Below are 23,161 nucleotides of genomic sequence, written 5' to 3' on the forward strand. Positions count from 1 at the left end.
GGCGTCCAAAACCCGACGCCGGAATCCCGACCGCCGAAATCCCAACAAGGGGGGGACGTGGATCGCCCCCCCTTGCGGGCTCGCTGCGCTCGCCATGCAGCGGGCCCGGTGGCTCGCTACGCTCGGCACACTAATTTATTCTCCCTCCAGGGGTGTCGTGGACACCCACGGAGGGAGAAAGTGTCAGGATTTCGGCGGTCGGGTTTCCAGCGTCGGGATTCTGAATGCCTGGATCCCGACCGCCGGGATTTAAACTACATCCCTTCCATTCATACGTCCAACTTGCAATCCTCTTTTTACATCATCCCCAGAATGTATAAGGGCCCCAGTATTGCCATCCACTGCAAGCTACAAATCCCTCTGCAAATTCCTGCACAAGAAAACATGTTCGCAATGAAGATTTGCCATCAACACAGCTTCAATGCAAAATAAAACTTATTTGCCATGTCATAAACTTTTAATCTAGGACTCTTAATTGTTTACCTTTGTACAAGCATTCAGTTGGCATACGCAGAACGTCTGAATCTCTCTGGAGTCACTTTTCCATGGTTTAACCAGAATCAGCAGCTTTTGTCACCTGCTGCTACCTGCTTTTAGTCTTGTTCACTAAATCTGTTTTAACCCACAGATGTGTGATTAAACAGGCAGAAGTTGAGCGGAGGATCTCTGCTTAGTGGTCTCCTTATGGCTGACGAGCAGCAAGTGCAGCTGGAGCAGAGCTCCCTCGGGTGTACTGCTGATGTACAAACACTTCTCTCTCTTTATCTCTCTCTCTCTCTTGTTCTTCGAGCTATGTCTACACTCTGTGTAATCAGAGTTAAAGAAATAGTTCGAACAGGATTTTCTAACAACTTCAAACAAGGATACTTCAATGACGTTCATTGAATTCTATCAGAGGACACAAATACTAGAATGCACAATTAATAAATACACATGGTTCTCCTAATAATCCCTTACATTACATTATTGACAATAACAGTTTAATGCCAAAATAGGCACAAATCATGCACATGGGTCTCAAAAAGCCAAATGCTTAATATAGCATTAATTGCACTATATTGGAAACTTTTGTGGAAAGGGATCTAGGAGTGACTATTTCATGTGACTTAAAGGCAGGTGAGCAATGTAACAAAGCAATGAGGAAGGCAAGTCAGATGCTTGGTTGCATGGGGAGAGGTATCAGCAGTAGAAAGAAAGATGCCACTGTATAGGTTATTGGTACGACCTCATCTACAATACTGTGTTCAGTTCTGGAGGCCATATCTCCAGAAGGATATAAATACATTAAAGACTGTACAAAGAAGGGCAACTAAAATGGTGCATGGCTTACATCACAAAATGTACCTGGAAAGACTAAAAAAATCTCAATATGTTTAGTTTTGGGCAGAGAAGGAAAAAGGGGGACATGAAAGAAACTTTCAAATACATCAAAGGTCCAGGATGAAAATATTCTTCAAATGAAGGGAAGTATTAGAACACAAGGACATACACTGACACTGGAGGGAGGGAGGTTCAAGGGAAATCTGAGGTTCAAGGGAAATATGAAAAATTACTTCACATAAAGGGTAGTGGACAAGTGGAATAGCCTCCTGTCAGAGGTGGTAGAGGCTAAGACATTAGAACAATGTAAACATGCCTGGGATAGACATAAGGATATCCTTATATAGAAATAGGGATCAAATAGGGTTTGAGGTAACAATGTGGTTAAAAAGGGGCTGACTAGATGGGCCAAATGGTTCTTATCTGCCAAAATATTTATTTGCTCAAACATTAATTACAGGGAATTACATTGCAGCCCCTTCAATATATTAATAGCCTTCGAATCTGTGAAGCGCAAACGTTTGACGGCTAAGGCAAAGGTTTGTGTCAAGACTTAAAAATAGTTACAGCGTCACATTGAAAATGTGTCGCTGTAATTTTACATACATAATTTCAGTATGGATTCCTGATCCAGAGAGGTAGTCACTCGTAACACATTGTAAAGAACCAGAGAGGTAATTGTCTCAGAGCCAGAGGTCAAGTGCCAAAGAGGTCATTGTCTAAGAGCCATGGGCCAAGATCTGGTCAGTTGCATGCTGCTTTTTTATTGCATATACTGTATTTTACTGTTTTCCAGTAACTGCACACATTCCATATTTAAAATGACTGACTAGAGAGATGCACATGCCCAGTAGTGAGGTCTGAGTGTGCTCATCATAAATCCGCAATGTAAGTGTGACAGTGTGTGTGTCCCCCTGGAGAGCCTAGAGTCAGGCGTGGGTTATGAACCCATGTAGCTGCAACTTTTGACAGTTGATTAATGAAACCTTGATTCAAACTGTTCTAATTACAGTCAGGTTAACCGTGCAGAGAGAAGTAAGGAGATTTACATTATTCATTTAAATACAGATAGACCCTTATTAACGCTGAGGATGTATTCCCCCGCGATGGACCACACTGCAAATCGTTGCTGTGTGAGGTCATTAAACACATACAAGCCTTAATGAATATGTACATGTCCATATACGCACAGCAGCAAGTTTAAAGATGGTGAGAAGGTAAGCTTAGGCAGAATGTGGTGGACACTGAGTGTTCCGCGGCGTATGAATCATCCAATGGGGTCAATCTAATTAGGTGTGAGTTGCCTTGAGCCAGCTATTTTCTCTGCAAATTCCAACTGTGAATTGTATGTACAAACCAATTCTAAACTCTAATGACTAATGCACACTAACTGCCTAACTACAGTAATGCACTAACTGCCTACAGTAACTAATATGATTCTGCTAATGGAGATATCAAGTTTTTGGGGTCCAGGAAGGTCTCCCCACTTTGTGCACGCCACTGCCCCGCCTAACAGTTATTGCATTTCTAATTGGATTTATTTTTCCTCGAACGTTCACATTTGTGTGACGTCTGGGTGTTTGATGAGACAAACTTACATTTGCAGACTCGCACCTAACTGGATTAACCCCTTCCTGACAGAGCCAGTTTTTGCGTTCCTGACAGAGCCCTTTTTTTCAAATCTGACATGTATCACTTAAGTGGGGATAACTTTTTTTTGCTTTTACTTATCCCAGTGATTTTGAGATTGTTTTTTCGTGACACATTGTACTTCAAATTAGTGGTAAATTTGGGTCGATACAGTCTGTGTTTTTTTGTGAAAAATACCAAAATGTCGTGAAAAAATGGAAAATTTTGCAATTTGCAAAATGTTAAATTTTCTGCTTGTGAGACAAATAATCATACCACTCAAAATAGTTAATAACTAACATAGACCATATGTCTACTTTATGTTTCCATCATTATTTCAACTTCCTTTTAATTTTTTTGGACACTAGGAGGCTTACAATATGAATAGCAAATTCTCAAATTTTCAAGAAAATTTCAAACACTGATTTTTTTAGGGACCAGTTCAGTTCTGATGTGACTTTGAGGGACTTGTATGTGAGACACCCCCATAAATGATACCATTTCAAAAACTGCACCCCTCACAGTATTCAAAACAGCATTTTGGAAGTTTGTTAACCCTTTAGGTGTTTCACAGGAATTAAAACAAAGTGTAGGTGAAATTTCAAAATTTCATTTTTTTTGCAGATTTGCAATTTTAATACATTTTTCTAAGGAACACAGTACATTTTACTAGAGAAATGTGACTAAAAATTGATTCCCCCAATTCTTTTGTTTTCATAAATATCCTATATGTGGCCCTAGTGTGCACGTTGACCAAACCACAGGCTTCATAATAGAAGGAGCACCTACTTGATTTTGGAGCCTCCTTTTTATGAGATTATTTTTTAGGCACCATGTAGGTTTCTAGGCACCATAAGATGCTAAAATTTAGGAACCCCCCCACAAGTGACCCCATTTTGCAAACTACACCCCTCAGGGAATTCATCTAGGGGTATAGTGTACATTTCAAACCCCCAGGGGTTTCACCAATTGTGGTACAACTGGGCAGTGAAAATGAAAAATTAAATTTTTTACACAAAAATGCAGTTCTGGCTCAAAATTTTTCATTTTCAGAAGGTATGAAGGAGAAAAAGCACCCCAAAATCTGTGCCCCAATTTCTCCCGAGTACGGCAATGCCTCACATGTGACCAAAAAAATACCATTTGGGTGCATGGCAGGACTCAGAAAGGAAGGAGTGATTTTTGGATTTTGCAGCTCAGATTCTGGTGGAATGTTGGTGGGTGCTATGTTGCATTAGCAAGACCCCCCAAGCACCAATACAGTGGAACCCCCCACAAGTGACCCCATTTTGCAAACTACACCCCTCAGGGAATTCATCTAGGGGTATAGTGTACATTTCAAACCCCCAGGGGTTTCACCAATTTTGATACAACTGGGCAGTGAAAATGAAAAATTACATTTTTTTACACAAAAATGCAGTTCTGGCTCAAAATTTTTCATTTTCATAAGGTATGAAGGAGAAAAAGCACCCCAAAATCTGTGCCCCAATTTCTCCCGAGTATGGCAATGCCTCATATGTGACCAAAAAATACCAGTTGGGTGCATGGCAGGACTCAGAAGGGAAGGAGTGATTTTTGGTGGTGGAATGTTGGTGGGTGCTATGTCGCATTAGCAAGACCCCCAAAGCACCAATACAGTGGAACCCCCCCACAAGTGACCCCATTTTGCAAACTACACCCCTCAGGGAATTCATCTAGGGGTATAGTGTACATTTCAAACCCCCAGGGGTTTCACCAATTTTGATACAACTGGGCAGTGAAAATGAAAAATTACATTTTTTTACACAAAAATGCAGTTCTGGCTCAAAATTTTTCATTTTCAGAAGGTATAAAGGAGAAAAAGCACCCCAAAATCTGTGCCCCAATTTCTTCCGAGTACGGCAATGCCTCACATGTGACCAAAAAATACCATTTGGGTGCATGGCAGGACTCAGAAGGGAAGGAGTGATTTTTGGATTTTGCAGCTCAGATTCTGGTGGAATTTTGGTGGGTGCTATGTCGCATTAGCAAGACCCCCCAAGCACCAATACAGTGGAACCCCCCCACAAGTGACCCCATTTTGCAAACTACACCCCTCAGGGAATTCATCTAGGGGTATAGTGTACATTTCAAACCCCCAGGGGTTTCACCAATTTTGATACAACTAGGCTGTGCAAATGCAAAATTACATTTTTTACACAAAAATGCAGTTCTGGCTCAAAATTTTTCATTTTCACAAGGAATGAAGGAGACAAAGCACCCCAAAATCTGTGTCCCAATTTCTCCCGAGTACGGCAATGCCTCACATGTGACCAAAAAATACCATTTGGGTGCATGGCAGGACTCAGAAAGGAAGGAGTGATTTTTGGATTTTGCAGCTCAGATTCTGGTGGAATGTTGGTGGGTGCTATGTTGCATTAGCAAGACCCCCCAAGCACCAATACAGTGGAACCCCCCCACAAGTGACCCCATTTTGCAAACTACACCCCTCAGGGAATTCATCTAGGGGTATAGTGTACATTTCAAACCCCCAGGGGTTTCACCAACTTTGATACAACTGGGCAGTGAAAATGAAAAATTACATTTTTTTACACAAAAATGCAGTTCTGGCTCAAAATTTTTCATTTTCATAAGGTATGAAGGAGAAAAAGCACCCCAAAATCTGTGCCCCAATTTCTCCCGAGTATGGCAATGCCTCATATGTGACCAGAAAATACCAGTTGGGTGCATGGCAGGACTCAGAAGGGAAGGAGTGATTTTTGGTGGTGGAATGTTGGTGGGTGCTATGTCGCATTAGCAAGACCCCCAAAGCACCAATACAGTGGAACCCCCCCACAAGTGACCCCATTTTGCAAACTACACCCCTCAGGGAATTCATCTAGGGGTATAGTGTACATTTCAAACCCCCAGGGGTTTCACCAATTTTGATACAACTGGGCAGTGAAAATGAAAAATTACATTTTTTTACACAAAAATGCAGTTCTGGCTCAAAATTTTTCATTTTCAGAAGGTATGAAGGAGAAAAAGCACCCCAAAATCTGTGCCCCAATTTCTCCCGAGTACGGCAATGCCTCACATGTGACCAAAAAATACCATTTGGGTGCATGGCAGGACTCAGAAGGGAAGGAGTGATTTTTGGATTTTGCAGCTCAGATTCTGGTGGAATTTTGGTGGGTGCTATGTCGCATTAGCAAGACCCCCCAAGCACCAATACAGTGGAACCCCCCCACAAGTGACCCCATTTTGCAAACTAAACCCCTCAGGGAATTCATCTAGGGGTATAGTGTACATTTCAAACCCCCAGGGGTTTCACCAATTTTGATACAACTGGGCTGTGCAAATGCAAAATTACATTTTTTACACAAAAATGCAGTTCTGGCTCAAAATTTTTCATTTTCACAAGGAATGAAGGAGACAAAGCACCCCAAAATCTGTGCCCCAATTTCTCCCGAGTACGGCAATGCCTCACATGTGACCAAAAAATACCAGTTGGGTGCATGGCAGGACTCAGAAAGGAAGGAGTGATTTTTGGATTTTGCAGCTCAGATTCTGGTGGAATGTTGGTGGGTGCTATGTTGCATTAGCAAGACCCCCCAAGCACCAATACAGTGGAACCCCCCCACAAGTGACCCCATTTTGCAAACTACACCCCTCAGGGAATTCATCTAGGGGTATAGTGTACATTTCAAACCCCCAGGGGTTTCACCAACTTTGATACAACTGGGCAGTGAAAATGAAAAATTACATTTTTTTACACAAAAATGCAGTTCTGGCTCAAAATTTTTCATTTTCATAAGGTATGAAGGAGAAAAAGCACCCCAAAATCTGTGCCCCAATTTCTCCCGAGTATGGCAATGCCTCATATGTGACCAAAAAATACCAGTTGGGTGCATGGCAGGACTCAGAAGGGAAGGAGTGATTTTTGGTGGTGGAATGTTGGTGGGTGCTATGTCGCATTAGCAAGACCCCCAAAGCACCAATACAGTAGAACCCCCCCACAAGTGACCCCATTTTGAAAACTACACCCCTCAGGGAATTCATCTAGGGGTATAGTGTACATTTCAAACCCCCAGGGGTTTCACCAATTTTGATACAACTGGGCAGTGAAAATGAAAAATTACATTTTTTTACACAAAAATGCAGTTCTGGCTCAAAATTTTTCATTTTCAGAAGGTATGAAGGAGAAAAAGCACCCCAAAATCTGTGCCCCAATTTCTCCCGAGTACGGCAATGCCTCATGTGTGACCAAAAAGTGGCAGGACTCAGAAGGGAAGGAGTGATATTTGGATTTTGCAGCACAAATTCTGGTGGCATGTTGGTGGGTGCTATGTCGCATTAGCAAGACCCCCAAAGCACCAATACAGTGGAACCACCCCACAAGTGACCCCATTTTGCAAACTACACCCCTCAGGGAATTCATCTAGGGGTATAGTGTACATTTCAAACCCCCAGGGGTTTCACCAATTTTGATACAACTGGGCAGTGAAAATGAAAAATTACATTTTTTTACACAAAAATGCAGTTCTGGCTCAAAATTTTTCATTTTCAGAAGGTATGAAGGAGAAAAAGCACCCCAAAATCTGTGCCCCAATTTCTCCCGAGTACGGCAATGCCTCATGTGTGACCAAAAAGTGGCAGGACTCAGAAGGGAAGGAGTGATATTTGGATTTTGCAGCACAAATTCTGGTGGAATGTTGGTGGGTGCTATGTCGCATTAGCAAGACCCCCAAAGCACCAATACAGTGGAACCCCCCCACAAGTGACCCCATTTTGCAAACTACACCCCTCAGGGAATTCATCTAGGGGTATAGTGTACATTTCAAACCCCCAGGGGTTTCACCAATTGTGGTACAACTGGGCAGTGAAAATGAAAAATTACATTTTTTTACACAAAAATGCAGTTCTGGCTCAAAATCTTTCATTTTCATAAGGTATGAAGGAGAAAAAGCACCCCAAAATCTGTGCCCCAATTTCTCCCAAGTATGGCAATGCCTCATATGTGACCAAAAAATACCAGTTAGGTGCATGGCAGGACTCAGAAGGGAAGGAGTGATTTTTGGATTTTGCAGCTCAGATTCTGGTGGAATGTTGGTGGGTGCTATGTGGCATTAGCAAGACCCCCGAAGCACGGTGAAATGATGAACCTAATAATCCATAGATGTGTGGTATATTTTAAAACACTCCTTTATACATAGGCCGGGTTTGTCGGGGCAAGTTTCACAGTGGAAAATAGTTTCCTTTCTTATTCCCTTTTTATAGCAAACTTTGCACCTTTTTTGTGTCCTGACCTTTCTTGCAGTGGAGGGGATTTCGTTCGGAAAATGCTGCCCTGGTACAATACGGGGGCCAGTACTAGAAGTACTGGGGCCCTCTGCCTGCTGGTTCCCAAATACTAGGCCCTTTATGACTTCCTCTTGAAAGTGCATAAATGTCCCCCTCTGGCCGGTAGAACGGAATAGCACGTAAGCGTTATACAGTGCCATCTGGATGATATACACGGCCAGCTTCTTGTACCAGATTTTTGTTTTCCGCAGGGCACTGTACGGCTTCAGTACCTGATCTGAAAGATCCACTCCGCCCATGTATCTATTGTAATCCAGGATACAATTAGGTTTTGAGGTGTGGGTACTGGTACCTCGTACAGGGACGGAGGTGGTACTGTCTCCGTGAATTGTTGTCAGTATAAGGACATCCCTCTTGTCCTTATATTTGACCAACAACATATTTTCGGTGCATATTCCCCTGCTTTCACCCCTTCTCATTACTTGGGCAATGTGCGTTTTTGGGAGGCCTCTTTGGTTCTTGCGCACAGTACCGCAAGCTGCTGTACCTCTTGAACCAAGGGCCTTAAACAGGGGGATGCTAGTGTAAAAGTTATCCACATAGAGGTGATAACCTTTATCCAGGAAGGGGTGCACTAAATCCCAGACAATTTTTCCACTAACACCTACGAGGGAGGGGGGGCATTCTGGCGGTTCAATTCTTGAATCCTTCCCTTCATATACCCTAAACCTGTGAGTGTACCCTGAGGTGCTTTCACACAGCTTATACATTTTTATGCCATACCTTGCCCTCTTACTGGGAAGGTACTGGCGGAATTTAACCCTTCCTTTAAAATGTATAAGGGACTCGTCTATGCAAATGAATTTATCTGGGATGTACATCTCTTCAAATTTGGCACTGAAATGATCAATGACCGGCCTGACTTTGAATAGCCGGTCAAAGGTGGGATCATCTCTGGGTGGGCACTGTGCATTATCGTTGTAATGCAAAAATTTAAGGATCGTCTCAAATCGAGCCCGGGGCATGGCCATACGGTAAAATGGGGTGCTGTACAGAACATCTGTACTCCAATATTGCCTAATTTCTGGCTTTTTTACTATGCCCATATGAAACACCAGACCCCAAAACGTCATCATCTCTACTGCATCTACAGGGGTTTTAATACAAAAAGGAGAGAGTAGCTTGTCTTATGGTGGTGCACCATTTATAATCATGAGACATAAAATATACCTTTTAATTTTCATTTAATTAAAAAAATTTCTGCGAAATATAACGAACAAACATATAACATAGATACAAGTGAGACACAAGTGTGAATTTAAAATGGCACGTGCGGCTTCTCACTTTAATTATCTTTATTGATATTAATCTGACACACTTTATACGATAACCCTTCTGATAGCCAATTAGGTCTAAGAGGGGACTGTGTTCATCAGATCATAATTGCGAACTGTATGCAGTGATCATGCAAATTCTCTTATAATTATTAGGATGTAGGGGATAAGTCTACAGGGGTCCACCTAGCAAATGATGACGTGGGGTTTTGAGCAATAAACTGCTGGGCATATAAATTAGTTTGGTCCACCATTAAATTTATAAAATCATCAGAGAAAAATAATTTGAAAAAGTCAATTTCTCTGAGACCTGTGGAATCAAATTGGATTCCTGGCATGGCCAAAAACTCAGGAACCTGGGGCTCAAAATTGTCTGGTGGTGGGGTCCATACGAGATCAATTATTGGGGGGTGGGTCTCAGCTGCTCTACGGGGGCGTCTTTGAGGGGGTCCCTCATCACCAGAGGAGGAAGAGGAGCTTAAGACGAATCCTTCAAATTCCCCGCTTGCATCACTGGCTGTGTCAGAGTCAGAGGCAAGCATGGCATATGCCTCCTCTGCTGAATACATTCTTCTGGATGACTGGGATGACATTTGGGATGACATTTGGGATGACATTTGGGATGCCATTTTTATTTTTGTGTTACTGGTAGTGAAATGTTTCAACACGTGTATAGTGTAGGGGGGGGGGTACAAACTTTATTTCAACCCGGGGGGTATGTAGTGTGTAGTGTGTATGTAGTGCAGAAAAAAAAAATACTTTATACAAAAAAAAAAATTGAAGGGGTTAAAAAAAAAAAAAATTGAAGGGGTTAAAAAAAAAAATTGAAGGGGTTAAAAAAAAAAAAAAAGGTCCTGCGCCAAAAATTGAGCACAGATGTTGGTCAGTAACGTCCGTCACTGAACAGCGCTCAAAGGCAACAGGAATTTGATCAAAAAAAAAAAAAAATAGATCAACCCTGTGCCGAAAAAGATGATCAGTGATGTACGTCACTGATCAGCGCACAGTGGCCACAGGACACCCACAAAATCACAGTGTGTGTAAAAAAAAAATTAAAAAAAGACCCCACAGCACCCACAAAAAAAAAAAAGGTGATCAGTGATGCGACACTGATTACCAGTGAGGGGCAGCAGGTGCACAACCTTTGGTGCAACTGACAGTGCAACTGGCAGGTATATATAAAAAAAAAACAACCTCTGCACCCCCAAAAAGTTGCTGATCACCTCAGATATAGTGATCAGCACAAAAGGCGGGGGCAGCAGACACAAAATTTAGCACTCTCTATCACTCTCTGTCACTATCTCTCTCTATCTCTCTATCTCTCACTATCTATCACTCTATGACACTGCAGCAGCAGCACTGACAGTTATATATATGAAAAATAACCCCTGCACCCCCAAAAAGTTGCTGGGGTGCACAAAAGGGGGGCAGCTGACACAAAATATAGCAGTCTCTATCACTCTCTGTCACTATCTCTCTCTATCTCTCTATCTCTCTATCTCTCACTATCTATCACTCTATGACACTGCAGCAGCAGCACTGACAGGTATATATATATATATAAAAAAAACCCTGCGCCCCCAAAAAGTTGCTGATCAGTTAATTTATACTGATCAGCACAAAAGGGGGGGCAGCAGTCAGTTATATAAAAAATATATAGCACAATCTGTCACTATCTCTCTATCTCTCTCTATCTCTCTCTCTCTATCTCTCTCTATCTCTCTCTATCTCTCTATCTATAACTCTATTACACTGCAGCAGCACAAAATATAGCACTCTCTGTCACTAGGCCTCTCTATCTCTCTCTATCTCTCTCTCTCTATCTCTCTATCTAATAACTCGCAGCAGCACAACACAGCACAGGATGTCACAAGAAGAAGCAAGATCCAGGCAGTGATCAGGTAAGTATTTAGCAAGGTTCTGGTCAGTAAATGGCGACAGCTGGGCACGGTGACCGCACTGCACGCTATTCCAGACCGGAATGGCGTCTGCAGTGCAGTCACCGTTAGTTTAAACCCCCCTCCATGGCTGTGATTGGTCCGTCGGTCCGACGAACCAATCACGGCCTTTGGGGGCGGGCGGGGTGAGGTGGGGTGACACCAGTGTCACCCTTACACCCCGCGGTGATTGGTGCTGTACTTTACAGCACCAATCACCTCCGATCCCGTGTCACCGGCGAACGTTATTCGCCGGTGACACAGAAAACGCTGTAATTGGCTGTTCACACTGAACAGCCAATCACAGCGATCGCCGACGGGGGGGCGGCATCGCAGCCCCCCCTGGGCATGCAGGGACATGTCTGCTGTCAGGGACAGCAGACATCGTCCCTCTGTCACTGCGTCTCTAGACGCAGTGACAGTTAGAAGTCATGACGTATATATACGTCATGTGTCGGGAAGTACTTCCCGGCCATGACGTATATATACGTCAAATGTCGGGAAGGGGTTAAACCCAATGAGAATGCATCATTTCACAGAAAGGGTAGTGGACAAGTGACATAGCCTCCCATCAGAATGGTTGCAGCTAACACAATAGAGCAATTCAAATATGTTTGCCATAGACACAAGCAGGGGTTAAAGTCAGAGGGAACTAGTTCCCCCTCCATCACAGCCTTGCACAGTCATTTCAACACAAAAGACTGACCCAGCAGCTTCTTTTTCTGGCATGGTATCAAGCTGTCACAAGGTACAATTGCTCTGGGCATTATGTGTAAGGGGCACCAATACTGTGGGCATTTTGTGTCGCATACATGTATAAGGAGTACTATTGTGTAGCGGAACATAAATAAGAGGCACTACTGAGTGATGTAATGTGAATAAAGGGCACTACTGTGTGTTATAACCTGCGTAAGGGGCACTACAATGTGGTGTAATATGAATCAGGGTTGCTAAATGCGGTGTGATGTGCCATGCCTGACGGTTGAAGTTGGTTGTTCTGAGGTTCTGGCACTGGAGAATAATGGAAGGAAGTATTCCTGGTATGCTTTGCCCACATCAAGGGGCAGGCCTCACAGAATGAAAAGGAGTCCAGTGCTGGAAGGCATGGCTATGGATACTGGAGACCAGGAGAGGTAAGTAAGTGCTTGGTGCAACTGTAAGAGTCTATGGTAACGTAGAAGATTAAAGGAATTTAACCAGACTGGAACCTGATATAGACTTGAGTCGGTTGGAACTGACAGAGGAGTGAAATCATCTGGAACCAAAGGAATGTTGGTAATAGAAGATAATGGGAAGCTGTGCTAGAAGTCTCCAATGTTGACCAATGATGAATAATCAGATGATGAGAAGAAACTGTAGGTAAGTAGATACAAGTTCAGTAAGAATACCACTAAAACAGGCACAGTAGGAGTACAATGATGATGATGTCAGTGTATCAATGTTGTGGCCCCGATGGTGGCTGATATTGATGATGCTCGCAGACCAGTGACTGGTAGAAGAGGGTGGTACTTGGATGATAAGCAGAATAGTAGAAGAGTAACCAGTGAAGGCAGGAGCAAACGATAATCTGATGGTGAGTCGATGGCGAGTCAATAGTGAGTCAATGGCAGGTTGGGGATGACCACTAGTAGTGATTCGATAGTGATACAACAGTGGGTTGGAGATCACCACTGGTAATAGCTACAGTAGGACTGAACCAAATAATGACACGATGGCGAGATGATGGCAAACTGATCCTGAGTCGGGCGCAGTAAACAGTTGTTAAAAAATAATGCTCCAATCTAATGCTGCTCCCAGAGAGGTATTGGAACACTCTTAAATGTCATTTCAAAGATGGTTTTTAGTAATATTAGGACTAAAGAGATTGCAGTAGAGTAAAATATCAGATTTATTCAATCCTTACACATAAAATATTAGATGAAAACTAATTAGTACAATAATAAAAAATTAAGTTGCACATATGCCACAATAACCTGTATTCAATATATAGCTATCTCAATTACTCCAACAGTTTTTACAGGAGAACCACAATCACGGAGTGTGTTTCTCCTGTAATAACTGTTGGGGTAATTGAGATAGCTATATATTGAATACAGGTTATTGTGGAATATGTGCAACTTAGCCCTTAGAAGCCTATGGGCTTCCCTTTTGCGTCCCCCGCCGATCCACGCCGCCGCCCTCACCTCTGTCCAAGCAGCCTCCTGCTTTGCTGCCCAGACCAGTGACCTCCTCCTCCCTGTATCACTTACGGGAAGAGGCGGAGCCCTGGCCAAGCAGTAGCAGCCAGGTAAGGGTCCAGAGAGGGAAGGGGGACCCGCTGCACATCACCGACCAAAATGCAAAGGACAGCTCTTAACGCACGAGCTGTCCTTTGCGTTAATAATCGCATATGTTAGTGGATATGCGAATGCCGGCGATGTGTGGTGGAGGATGTTAGTGCATCCCACCCTTAAGGTTAAAAAAGTGCAGACAACATGGGTCAAGTGGTTCTTATATGCCATCAAATTCTCTGTTTCAATATTTCTAAGTAAGGGATTCTCTAGAGAACAGTCCCATGAAGAATGTAACCACTGTATATCTCTCCACAGATGGATAGGGGCTGCACTACTAATCCCAATTAATACTAACTCTTTGTTTTTACTTTTCTTTTTTCTCCATCGACCTATTCAGCACGGAAGATTCTGATGACCACGTATTGTTAAATATAAGATTGTGTAATTAACACAAAAAGTCTGTTAATCCAGCTGTGAAACTGAATGTTTGAACATTCCAAGGGGAACTTCATATGGATATAAAATGCTGAGCACGCAAGGGATTTCCTAATGTTCTGTACTTTTATAAAGTTAGTACTGTATCCGGCGTTCGCAGCTTGCTGATGGTCAATCACTGTACACTCATGGAATAACATGGAATAAATAACCAGGGGGAATAAAGACGTGAGCTTTGTCTGTGCAATCTCCAACAAAAAAAAAAAAGAGGAAGAGATTCTTTGCAGCTAAATAAATAAATGCACCTTGATTTCTCCGTCTTCCAAAATGAATACAAAATCCATTTGAATATTGATTCGCTGCTAATGCAGTTGAATCTCTGATAGCGTTGTGCTGTGCCGGCCATACTAACTGTAATTTCTTTGCCTAGATATTATTTTGAAGAAGACGTATTTCATTCTAAGACAGCATTTTATTCACGGATTCATCTTTAGCGGCATTACTTGGTAATTTAGCATCAAGGCTGCAAGCTTTATTTGACGATCCCTTAAAAATTGAAGGACTTATGAGAATTGGAGTATTACAAAATGATGATCTTAGTCATAGGCCATTGAGATATTATATAGAATTATTACAATGTATTTAATATTAAATAGAATATTTAGCAAATAATGACGGTAAACATGGAAATATTTTTTTTTCTCTACGAAAAATGGTTATATATTTTGATGTTATTGGTCAATGGTTCTATTTCTGCTTATAATAATTAGTTATACTTTATTTTATGTGCACATGTTTTGAATTGTAATTAAACCTATGGATATAAATTGAATTCTTAATTCAATAATTCATTGTGAATCATCGGTGGGCTGTTCGTTATTTGTTATTTGAAATTCTTTCTACTCCTTGGTTCATTCCCCTCCTCCTCCCATTTCTCTTTTCATAATCCCATTGTTCTTCTACTGGTTTCTTCCTTTCCTGCATCTTTGAGCCTTTTGGAGTTCAGTAAGAGGTTTTTGCAAATTTTCAGGGCAGAATTTATTCATAAATAGGTCCCTTAGTGCAATTTAGGTGTAATAAAAATCTTTACTCCACAGTACTACTGCTTGACCTTTTTTTTTTTTTTTATATTAGTGTGTCTCAAGGATGGTATCTAAACATTTCAAAATGCAGCCTGCTCACCTCACCCCCCCCCCCCAAACATTTCTAAATGCAGCCTGCTCACCTCACATGACCCCCCCCCCCCAAAATAAACATTTCTAAATGCAGCCAGGTCACCTCCCACCCCCAAAAAACATTTCTAAATGCAGCCTGCTCACCTTCCATGACCCCCCCAAAAAAACATTTCTAAATGCAGCCTGCTCACCTCACATGACCCCCCATACATTTCTAAATGCAGCCTGCTCACCTCACATGACCCCCCCCCCCCAAACATTTTTAAATGCAGCCAGGTCACCTCTCACACACACACACACCCCAAAACATTTCTAAATGCAGCCAGGTCACCTCACCCCCCCCCCCCCCAAAAAAAAAAAACATTACTAAATGCAGCCAGATCACCTCACCCCCCCCCCCCCAAAAAAAAACATTACTAAATGCAGCCTTCTAAGCCAGCTCACCTCACCCTCGCCAGCTCACCTCACCCTCACCCCCACCTTCAAAAACAGACAGCTCACCCTCTCCTGAGGCACCTGTCTCAGTGTCCCTTGCAGAGGGCGGCGGCTGCTGCTGCTGCTGGCGGCGTCGGCATCTGTGTTTGCTGCTAAGCAGGGACAGGTGCTGGCTGAGGTGTGCGGCTGGCGGCGGTTGTCAGTCTCCTCCCGGCTGTCTGAAAGGGCACGGGCGGGACGTGTGCGCGGCGTCAGGAAGTGGACAATGCGCATGTCTGCGCACAGTCCCGCCCGCCCCAGCCTCCACGTCACCCAGCAGCATCCTCCTCCGCGTCCCTCTGCTAAGAGGACAGCGCGGAAGGATTTTTTTTTTCTTTTCATGCAGCAAGAATCTTTTGACTGGCGGGCCAGGCAAAACAAGTCGGCGGGCCACTCGTGGCCCGCGGGCCACGGGTTGAAGACCCCTGATGTAGAATAAGGACCCTGGGTTCCACTGGCGTGGTATCAAAAACGGCACTGCAGGGACTTCGTAAAAGAAGAAACGGTACTTGTTTCCTAGCACGGCCACAATCGGTATCGGTCGCGGCTCTTATTTAGTGCACTGTAAGGGCCGCGATCAACCCCGACGGACGAGATGCTCTTGATTTCCGAAATCGCGGGTATTGTGTACCATGCTTCAATTACCCCGACACGACCGACGCGATAATTGAAGGATTGACCGAAATCGGCTGGATTACCAGCTATCGGTCCCATCGGGAGCACTGAATGGCAGTATTCAATGCCCCCGACGCGATCGACGCGATAATTGAAGAATTAACCGATATCGGCGGCATTACAAACTATCGGTCCCATCGGGAGCACTGAATGTCAGTATTCAATGCCCCCGACGCGAGCGACGCGATTTCTTTATTGCAAGCACCCATTTCATGTTTTGACATGGCTGCTTCCAATTGTACCCCACATTTACAGATTTACACTTTGTACCCTATTTTGAACCACACATGAAATAATAAATCACACGACACATGACAATAGATGTAACATCTCCAGTTGCCACAATCGGCCATAAGGACTTGGTAGCTATGGGCAAGACAGGACTAGAGGTATCAAATGTAGTCACAAACGGAAAGATGTTATCCATCTTTTTATTAGCCGGACGTAGCAAATACTCCTTTTTGTGGGGGCATTGCTGGCACTGTGGGGCATACTTGTTACTGGAACTGTGGGGCATTGCTGGCACTTTGGGGCATACTTGTTACTGGCACTGTGGGGCATTGCTGGCACTGTGGGGCATACTTGTTGCTGGCACTGTGGGGCATTGCTGGCACTGTGGGGCATACTTGTTGCTAGCACTATGGGGGCATACTTGTTGCTGGCACTGTAGGGGCATTGTTGGCACTGTGGGCGCATACCCAGTACCATGGGGTCATACCTGGCACCGTGGTGGCATTTCCGTTTCAGGCACTGTGGGGGCATACCTGGCACCATTGGAGCATATGTGTATCTGGCACTTTTGGGGGCATATGTGTATCTGGCACTATTGGAAGGCTAACGTGATCCATTGGAATGTCTGTTGCTTCAGTAATAGAGATTTGACAGTGTTCTGTTATTTTATATGCTGTCCGCAGAATGGGCTGAGCTTATATTGTGGTCAAGTGGTTGCACTTTTTTTTTTCTCGTCATTGCCAGTATGACTTGCCCCTGTTAAGCCACACCCTTCAAATTAGGCCACACCCCTTTTAGGCCACACCCCTAAAAATTTCACGAGGGGGTACTCATAAATGAAAAGCCTAATCAAAGGGTTATGGGAGACAAAAAAGGTTGGGAACCACTGGACTAGGCAGATACTCCCAATCACTGCAAATACGTGCCACCCTCACCATCTGTCAGTACGGTAATCCTTTCTTTAAAGGTGGCGGGTGGTGGCTACTTGCCACCAATAAAGTATTTCTGTCCGTACTCTTGGAAAACACAGATGTGCTCAGGCGGCCATTAGAGAGCTGCACACTGACGTCTAAGAACGCAATCTGAGAATCGCTGAACTTGTACGTGAATTTGATCAGACTGCGGAGGTTTTTTATTTCCTGCATCATAATCTCAACATTGTCTATACCCCCATTCCAAAGCATAAACAGATCGTCGATGTACCTGCAGAACATCTGGATGTGACCACTAAATCGATGTTCAAACAACACTTTTTGTTCAAATTGGAACATATATATATATTGGCCTAAGATGGAGATACTGCCGCTCCCATGGCACATCCAGATGTCTGCAGGTACGTCTTGCCATCAAATACAAAATAGTTCCGAGTCAGTATAAGCCTTAGTAGGGACAGAAACAAACTAATATCAAAATCAAAAGCATCAACTTTATAACTTAAGAAATTATGCATAGCCGAGATGCCCTCCTTGTTAGGGCTTATGGGTACTGATAAGAATTACCAACAGGGTGGGAGACCACCTAGGGAGCATTCATTGTGCACAAAACGCAACAGGAACCGTGAATACCACTCTTCATCACAGAGCATTAGTGACTTTGTAGTCCCTGAATCTGACAACGCCTCCACATCTGGGCGCCCCCCTTTAGGTGCCGTCACCAGAAGGCGAGGTGCAAAAACCAAGCCACCAGGAGAGGCGGTCAGTGCGAGAGGATCTATAAGAGCTAGCAAACAAAAACAAGAACTGATTTACAACCTGTCATCACGCCTTTTGACCAGCGCAGAGAACAATGTCCTAAATAAAGGTCTTTCATTTATCCCGACGAATCACCATAATGAGTTCAACTGGCAGATGGATCAGCACCGTATTTCTCGCAACATGCGACTTAAAGAACCCTTCCAAGGCTCTGAGCAATCTTATGGTGACTCGGTGATTGACAACTTTGTTAGGGTGGCTCGTATTTGCAGTGATTGGGAGTATCTGCCTAGTCAATTAGATGTGGTGGTGTCTAAATTTCATAAGAGAGGATACACTTTGAAAACATTGATACAAGCCAAACAGAAAGTGCTTAGATTGAAAAGGGAGTATTTGCTACGTCCTGCTAATAAAAAGACGGATAGCATCTTTCCGTTTGTGACTACATTTGATACCTCCAGTCCTGTCTTTCCCATAGCTACCAAGTCCTTATGGCCGATTGTGGCAACTTACAAGAATCTGCCTTGCTTTAGCACGGTCAGACTACTGTCTTGCTACAGGAGGGGCAGAAATTTGCGTGATATGTTAGTACACTCTGATATAAGTGACCCTAATCCGGCCCCAGGTGTTAGTGTCAGAAAACCTGGATGTTATAGATGTCCCAATTGTGTAACCTGTGGATATTTGGTTGTCGGTAGAACATTTAAACATCCTCATAACGGCTTTCAATATTAAATTAAACATGCTGCATCATGTGACACTCATTATGTTGTCTACATTATTATATGCCCCTGCGGGCTATATTATGTAGGGAAAACATCTAGAAAATTTAAAGAACGGATAGGGCTCCATCGATCTGCTATTGAAGCGGCTCTGATGGGGAAACCCAATGATCAGCCGGTAGCTTCACACTTTAAAAACTGTAACCATCCTTTATGTACATTACGATATCAAATTATCTATCATATACCAGAAAGCATCCGTGGGGGGGATCGGGAGAAAAAACTTCTCAGATTAGAAGCATCTTGGATTCATAGGCTGGACACGGTCTCACCAAGGGGCTTAAATGAGAGAATTGCGTGGAACAGTCTTATGTAATATTGGCTGTGTACCTATCCTGTTCTTTATGGCTAGGGATTTAAGTATGTTATTTGCGTACTACTTTTTATGTGGTATGTAATATTTTATCTGTTTTTATGCTTTAAGTATGTGTATACATCGTTTGATGTATGTAATGTGTTTTATATGTTCTGTTATGTATTGTTTATTTAGGAGCCTGATTGATTGCTAACACATGCCTCCTCCGGTCAGCCTCGTAACTGGCATCTCAGTTGCCATAGTACCGGTTCGCAGCAGACTGTTGTAATCAACTAGCAGTGTTGTTGCATATCATTGGTCTCCAGGTGTGGGAGCCGGCGTCTACTGGTTACTTGCCAACCTAACTGGTGCAGCCCGTTGATGTCATCTAACGGGGCTGTACACAGGTGAGAGCTATGCCGGGGTTGATTGGGGAGAGGGCGTGTGGATGCGTCATCCGGCTACCTATTTAACTCTCAAGTAATGAGGGTTATGTTGGCTTGCATATATGATGTCTGTTACATGCGATTGTTCTATTTTATTGTGTAATAGTTGCAACTGTCTTTGTTAATTTTGTATATGTTGGTTGCCAGGTGACGGGTTTCACTACGGAGATGCACAATGCGTGACGTCATCCGTCCTGCGTCCCTGGGTTCAGACGCCGTACACATGGTGAATGATGCATGATATAAGGTAAGCGCTGATTTCATATTATTGATTGCTTGACAAAAGTGCCACATGAATAAATCGGGCACTGAAACATTGCCTCGTCATGAAGCCACGAGTAGCTGTGTTGTTTTATATATATTTATATAAAACCAATTGTAAAGCGCAACGGAATATGTTGCGCTATATAAGAAACTGTAAATAAATAAATACAGGTGAAGACAATCAATATTATCACCAATAGCGCATTCGCATACTGTTTAATAGGCCCCTCGGATACAGTAAATTTTAGGCCATAGAACATTTTGGTGAACTGGTATCACAGCGCTGAACCACACAAGATTTGTGTAGGACTGCTGTTGTGAACCAGGCGATTACTAGGTGGATTACTCCCTGACCAGAAATAAAATAAAAAAAATAAAATAAAAAAAGGCTAAAAAAAAAACCTCCATCAACATCCCTCTACTTCTCCTTAATGTTCCCTCTCCTGTTTGTGGCTACTATTGAAATAAATGACAGCTCTTGTATGCCTGCAGCCTGGCAGGGAGCTCAGTGTTGTAAATCACGTCTATGAATTTTCAGATGGCTTCTGTGTTCAACATATGATCTTGAGCACTGCAAAGCATTCTCTTCCGCCAGCTCAGACGCAGTTGGCAGCGGTTTCTTGTTTATACCTTTTAGCACGAAGAAGCATTAAGTCTTAATCCTGCCCCTTTTATTTCTCTCCCTCTGATTCCTTCTCACCCTCATGTGCGCATAAATCTTAATTGCACCCGTGATTTTTACAATGTTAATTCATCATATTTAGTTCTAAACCCAGCTGCTGTTATGAGAAAAAAATAAAAAAACAATCCAGAAAAATAACACGGACATTATTTTGGTAAATCTGATAAGTTCAAAATTCCTTTGATTTAGTAGGGAGGGAATCTGAGAATGTGAGAGGTGCTGTCATTATTCCTCGGCTATATTCTGAGCAGATCGTGTCCTGCCTGTCTGGGATTATTGTCTGCTCCGTTTTACGACAGACGCCATGGTCGTAAGTGTCACCATAAGGGCATATGGGCATTTGCCCGGGCTAACAGCATTCGATATTGCCACTGAAAAATGGCTATTTTTTTCTGTTTAATTTAGTCTTTACATTTCAACAATATTAACATTTCAATTTGCTTTACGTTGACATTATATTATTTAACAAGGATAAATGCCGGAACACATTTTGTGCCCTGTGCCCGATTGTGCAGCTTTCTTTATAGAATATATATGGCGCCATTATTATGTAAAGGAAAAATTAAAAAAGGTGGACAGGAGTTTTTCACGTTTCTTTTTTTTACAAAAGGACTTGTTCATACTTTACCATCCCAGTGGACATAGAGGGGGAACATAATACTGTAGCGAAGCACCATGCCCGAAGCAGGGCGAGTGCAGCGAGCCATATGAGGTGACATGGTGCACTTATACCAGGGGTGGGGAACCTTTAGGGGGCCAAGGGCCATTTCTATTGGTTGAAAATGGCTCGGGGGCCATTTTTTTTAAAAACGTACAAATTGCCCTGCGTCAGCCGTCCCACGCTCCGGCGTCTGCCGCAGTTTGAGAGTCACCGGGCTGTGTGGTCCGGTGGGTGTGCAGGGAGTCTGATACAGAGGTCGGTAACTCCCGCGAGATTTCCCCTGTACTTGACTTCCCTTCACAGCAACCGGGAGGGTGGGTGGGCCACAAAGACCGGCTGCGGGGACCGTATACGGCCTGCGGGCCGGAGGTTCCCCACCGCTGCCTTATCCAGTGTCCATGTCACCCTACATCAACATAGACACAAAAAAATATCATGTCGACATTTTTCATGTCAATGTTTTGACCATGTCGATCTAATGCATGTTGATCTTTGTCATGCGTCGACCTACTGACCAATAGTGGTCAACCTAATGACTGTTGACCTAAAATGTGTCGACCTAATGATCCATATTCATCTGACAGTTGTTCTGTAATGAAACTCTATTTACGTCCGCCATGGCCTGCCCTCTCTTCATGTCCCTGATGCCCTCTGTGACCCAGCCAAGCCACTGTCATTTGCTATCACTTCTCCTGGCACAGAGAGAAGAGGGAGAGAATGTTGCATCTGACACAGTCTGAAATATGTAAGTACCATGTGACATGGAGACATCTGAGGCACCATTACCGTCCAAGATGTGACAGAGCTTTGGAGCTGCTGATTGCAATGTACCCTTTGCAGACTGGTTTTAATCTTTGTGCTGTCAGGGTGACTTGCTGCGTGCTGCATGGCGGCCCCTGTAGAATGAGAAAGGTTAATGGAAGGGACACACCTGTTTGGGACGCTTGTAAAACTTGCTCCCACTGGTATTTTATTTGCAGTGTGTATGACTTAGACAGAATTTTTGAAGTAGTGAAATGGAAACAACTTGAGCAGATGTTTGACACCTAAAACTGTTTTAGATATTGAGCACCTGGGGGAGTTCTCACCTAAGTCATGGTTGACTATTTCTCAGGTCTTTCAGTGGCATATGTAAAATGAGTAATGGCATATGTACCCCTGGGATGCAGTAAAAATCCAGACGGTCAAAATAACGACAACCATTGGCCGATGGTCAAAATGCCGACATTTAAAATCCCGACATGGTCAAAATCCCGACATGGTCAAAATACCGACATTTAAAATCCCGACAAGGTAAAAATGCCGATATATAGAATGCAGACAGGTGAAAAAGTCAACATGACTTTCGGTCGACAGGTCGCGAGGTCGACATGAGTTTTTTCACTGTTTTTTGACCTGACATGTGCCGACAGGCAGTATTTCATGCCCTACCATCCACTAGGGCATGGTGGGAGAATAAAATAGTGTGCCGAGCGTAGCGAGTCACCGTTGCCCGAAGCATAGCGAGCGAAGCGAGCAGTGCGAGGGGCTGCGGTTGACTTCCAACTGTGTCCATGTCGACTGTGCCAACATTCGGGTAAAAAAACTGTGAAAAA

Source organism: Crinia signifera, chromosome 6, assembly GCF_055691185.1.
Source record: "Crinia signifera chromosome 6, ASM5569118v1, whole genome shotgun sequence".
Lineage (NCBI taxonomy): Eukaryota > Metazoa > Chordata > Amphibia > Anura > Myobatrachidae > Crinia > Crinia signifera.